This window comes from Blennius ocellaris (assembly GCF_963422515.1).
Source record: "Blennius ocellaris genome assembly, chromosome: 1".
Lineage (NCBI taxonomy): Eukaryota > Metazoa > Chordata > Actinopteri > Blenniiformes > Blenniidae > Blennius > Blennius ocellaris.
The window spans coordinates 20,987,848-20,993,599 of record NC_137650.1 but is presented as its reverse complement, the minus strand read 5'-3'; positions in this window follow the sequence as shown (position 1 = coordinate 20,993,599).

Sequence of the window (5,752 nt, the reverse complement as noted above, 5' to 3'; positions counted from 1 at the left end):
TCCTTCTAAACGGAGCGTCTCTTAGTGCACCACTCACGGCCGCCTGACAGTCACTTCTTCCCCGCTGCTCAGCGCCGGAGTCAGCCGCTCACCCAGTGGCACGCCTTCTCACGCGATGGAGACGCTTTGTGTCAGGGGAAAAAAAAAAGAAAAGAAAAAAAGCACAAGTCCAAGTGATCCAGAGACCAAGAAGAAGAGGAATCCAACATGTGAAGCAGGACTAGTGTTTTATGACGGTTCCTCTCACTCTGGTCGAGGTGGAAAAGCCACCGGTTGAATTCACGCACCGCCTCTGCGGCGCCGCGCGCTGTCCAATGTGCTGAAATGTGCGCGCAGACTCTCGCTGTAATGCATGTCTCCCGCACCGCAGGGAGCTCCGATATCCGATCGACAATCTCTACGCTTTTAAGCGTTGAAGATCTCTGGGAAAGTTGAGCAGCACTTTACTATGAGGGTAGAATATCCGCATTTGCGAGCTGTTTCACCACAACCTGTTGTAGCAATACTCTATTACTCTCTGCTCCGACGAGCCTGGTGTGGTTTTACGTGCCTCCACACGGCCAATCAGAAAATCTCCTCCTTTTTTCTTTTTTTTTTTTTGCAAATATCTTTAGTCTTTCGGGTATAACAACCAAACTACTAGTCACAAGTGTATTTTATATCCACATATGTCCTCTTTATTGTATGTTTAACCGTGTTTAGCACATACACCCTTTATTATTGCAATCAATATAAACGTTTCTATGATTGCATTGCTGTGCTTTCACTCCTCTATACATTGACACAGCCAATTATATATATTCTTTAAAATGATAAGCAGCCAATTTCACCATCATTAAGTTCATATATGTGATTAACAAACCCAGTAATTATGATGGAGATCCCATGTGGTTAAAGGGCATGGCATTGCACATGAAAATGAATGGTCCCAGTGTGCACCATGAAACTAGCAAACATACACTGCAGGCAAAGCTAAATTTGAAGAAAGTTTAGTTGTGGGTTTTTTGCTTTTGTCAACACGGTCAAATGAATGAATGCAGGTAAAGTGTCAAATCTATACCAAAAATACAAAACAAAACTGGGACCCGTATTCCCTCCAGTGTTTTCACATAGTGGAACTTTGGTTTGTGAATTGGCACATGAGAAAGGGAAACTATGAAGAGGATGTTGAGGGGTTTGGGTGACAAGCATACTTTTCAAACCCAACTGTATTCTCTCATCAAAGATAAATACAACTTCTAATGAGCTGTCCATTTGTCTCATTGTATTGCTGTCAAAAAGGCTTTGTGGTCCATTTTTTTGTATCTTGAATGTTTACGTTGGGGTACTGTTTTGTGAGATTTTTTTTTCCTTATCTGAAAAGGGAAAAGGGTATTTTGTATGTTGTATGTTATTCACACTGTGAACCCGTGAGGTAGATTTGTGTTATTATCTTTATAAGTGACACTGACCTGTCCTCATTTGGCCTTTCTGCCTTGCATTAATGAGAACCTAGTAAAGCTCATAAAGACCTTATCTTTGCATTTAGGAACATCCAAATGTTGCAAACATTCCATAAAAGGCCAATTTTCTCTGACAAGTGAAGGGGGTGGAAGTATTCTAAATGGAAAGACGAGTAGGTGATGGCACTTATGATGGTAATAATGTGTGGTTATTGGTTCGTGTGTTTTCCATTCAAAAAAGCTGTTCACACAGCAGCAAGTCCGCTTTCTTGGTGTCCATGGCAACTGTAAAAGACAGAAGGCACTCTTCACTTCTTCACTTCAACTCTCAATCTCCCTTTTTCTGCTCGCCTCTCTCCTCCGTATCATCCATTAACACTCCGTTTCTCTCCACCCTTTCCCTTCATTTTTTTGCTTTTTTGAGTGACATTTATTGCAAAAACAATATATATATAAAAAAAACTTCAGCTCCTTTTTCAGGTTTCTTCTGTTCTTCCTACACAAGGGTTTTGCAATGGATAATGTTGTTTTTTTTTCTTCTTTTTTCATGTACCGGCTACTATTAAAGCAGCAGGGCTCGATCAATGCTCAGACATGGACAAATTACTTTTAAGAAGAATCCTGACACTTTTACCATCCTCATTGTGCTGTATGATGATGGGTGGCACAACTCAAGTCTCCCTGTGGTTCACTAAGATGATGAAACGAAATAGGTTGAGACAAATTAAGGTTTTATTCGTAATAGGCACTTAATTTAAAAAGTGTTTTTTCTGGGTCCGTCGGATGATAGAGTTTGTTCAATCAACTACTTGTGCATTTAACTAACCAATAATTGCATATAATTTGATTTGGAAAACAAGGCTTCTATACGATTGATAAGAATGGCCCTTCACTGGAGTGAGAGGTTTGGCTTCATGCGGTTATAAATTGTGCACAATCATTCATTAATCAGCATTTGAATGAAATGCACATACCAGCTCTCTAGTTTCTAAGAGAAAGGAGAACAGACAAATTGAGTACCTTATTGGTCTTATGGGTTTGTTTGGAAGCCATGTGACTTGATTGCATAACCAAGATAATTAGTGTATAGGGAGAAGAGGAAGGATGCATGACCGAATTCCACAAGACACCAGTGATGAAACGGCACTGGAGCTTCTGTTTCACATCACTCATCATAAGCAATTAATGGCTGGAGATATTTTACTCCCCCCCAAAAAACCGATCATCCTTGATTTACTTGTACCTTGGGGAAATTCATCTTTTCCACATTGACTCATTCTTTTTCTAGGATGCGGTGGTGAAGCCACATTACAGGGAGCAGATGGGGGTTAAAGGTCTTGCTGTGGGAATTAAACTTGTGAGCGCTCAATCCCAAGTCTGCTTTTCTAACCTATAGGCCACTACTGTCCATTTTTTGCAGGAGAATTAAGTGCATGAAGATGCACATATTTCTTCATGGCTCCCTTTTCTTTTTTAATCCGTGTGTCCTGTGGCCATGGAGATTGTTGGAGTTTTTACCTCGGGCTTTAAAACGCTGAACAGATTATAATTCAAAATGCAGGATTTAGTTCATTCATTTCAGATCCTTGGTGCTCTGGTGGTTCTGATCATCTTCACATGTGTATTACGACTACACTGAGTTGTGTTAAACATAAAGAGAATCACTGGCGAGCAGAAACCATGAAATATCCCAATTACATAATAATCACAGTGATGGTGTGAATAGAATTAACTTCAAAACACAAAGCTAACATTTCCAAATCTGAGCAATGCTGCTACTTATTTTACTTGTGTTAAATCCAGGTTTCTTTGGGTTTTTTGTGGGGGTTTTTTTGAAGAGGGGGATGGGGGTCTCACATAGACCCAAAATAGGATGTGTGAAGCATCATTTTAACAAATGGTATCGTCAGCCAGAGAGCACAGAACCCCCTATAAACTACGAGAAGAAACAAGGATTGAAGAGATTCATTAGTGGTTATTTTCCACAAAATCTTACATCTGCTGCACAGGCGTCCCAGCGTTCTTTGAATTAAACAAAGTGTGGCTCTTAGAAGAGCTGTGCAGGAAGGAGGAGGACGAGGACATTTCTTTTTTCTTAACGCAATTGCTCTTTCTCTATTAAGGATTTGAGCAGCAGGTTTGTTAGAAACAAAGATGTAAAACAAAGCCTATCCTAAGAAAGTGTGTGTGTGTGCATGTGTGTGTGCGTGTGTGGAAGCACTGGATGTAACAGTTGTAGTATAAATGTGCTGATATGACATTGCACTCTAATGCAGGAAGTGAAAAGAATTTCTTTGATTTAATTTACAGATTGTTGCAATTCCTTTAAAATTAGCGACGTTTTAGTATTTGATGGACAAAGGTTTATTTCCAAAGATAATTTATAAACTGCCATCATCCTCCAATTGTCAGTTTTTGTAAATCTGCAATAACAGTCAACTGTGAGCCCAAACAGTCTTTTATGATGAAGGAATAAAACGGATTGGATTAGGGAATAGGATAACTGTTTCTCTACTGGAAACCTCAAGACAGTGGTAATAGTGCATTACGTTTCTTCTCGTCTCTTTGTGGTCAAAGTACACCCAGCGCCATGCTTCGGTGAGCTCATTTGTGTTGAATACCATTTATACAGGATGACAGAACAGCAGGAACGTATCATCTTATGAAAGCTATATTATAATTTTTTTTTTTTAGCTTGTTAAAGGTTTATGGAGCAAATTTACACATTTAAATTTAATCAAAGAAAAAAAGCTTTTAAAGGCTTCTTCAATCCACTCTTCCATTGTCTATGTGACTTTATCCAACTCTGGGTCACAGAGTGCTCGAGCCGAGCCCAGGTGGCTCTGAGTGAATGCAAACACCAAAAGACAGATAAGCACAGACAGTCACATTCACACCGAGAGGAAAATGAATATCCCCAATTATCTTAAGTTGAAATATTGTTTACTATTGGATCAAACGAAGGTACTCGGACCATATTTAACAGATGTACAGGAAAAAACGTCCTGTATATAATGTGCGTCATTGCATTTTCCCTTTCCTATATTTATAAATTTGAGCTCTAATTCAAACAAGTCTCCTAATAGACACAGATGAGTTTTGGTAAGGATTTTACAATAACATTTCCAAAAATGTTGGGATGATGGTTAAAGTTTAAATAAAAATTTTAATTATATTTTATGATACCGAAATATATTTATTGTAATATTAAAATGTCATATAAACATTTTATACATTGTCGTTATTCTGGAGTCTGCAAGAAACTTCCCAAGTTTCTTGCAGGCTGTTGTTATTAACATTTTACTTATTGTTTAACATTTTCTCGAACGAAGCTTTTATATCTCTTGGCTCCAATGTAAATTAGCTTTACAGTGAATGTAGCATCACAGGACACACACCTCTATTATCTTGTCAGTGTTTTGCAAAAAATAGAACATAGATGACAAGCAATCTCATAAGCATGTGAGATTCAAGCCAATTAGTACAGCTTGAATGCTAAGGCAGCTTAGATGATGTGACAAGTCCCTTTGGAAAGAGGCGCATGATAGTGGTGACATAATGAGCTGGTGAGGGACGGTGGTGCGGCCTGGTTTAGTGAGTCACAGGGGGAATGAGCTGATGGGGAGCAGGTGCAGAAGCGGAAAGTTGCCAAAGGGGTCAGATGAGCAGGTATGATACAAACAAAAAATACTCACAAGAAGAAAAAAAAAAAAAATCACCCCTAGACCATGATGAAGCCCTGAGAAATATTTACAGCACACCATATACGGAACCATATAATGCCTCTTTGTAATGAATGTCTAGTTTGATTGCCTTGTTAACTAGTTAAATTTGTCCTCTATGGCTGTATCAAGATCACTCGTAAATATATACAAGAATATTCACGGCAAAGAACATCAACTCCGAAATCAGATGAAATAAAGTACTAAACTAAAAAGTCTTTGGATGTTAAAGTCCTGTGATGAAATAAACACAAAAAGTAAAGAAGCAAATGAAGTCCGGCTGTGCTTCACAACAAGAATACCCATCTGCTCAACAGCACATCTGTGAATGGTTTGCATGTTCTCCAGGTATCCTGGTTTCCTTGAACATTCCAAGACATTCATATAAGGTGAATGTTGCCCTGTATATATGTTTTGTGTACTTGTCTGTCTGTCTGTCTGTGTTTGCTCTATGAGGGACTTGTGAACCGTCCAGAGATAACTTACCTTTTACTTAATCTCAGCTGGAATCGACTCCAACAGGCTTGTGACCTTAAATTGGATAAAGTGGCTACAGAAGGGATGGGCGGAAAGAAAGTTAATTGACAT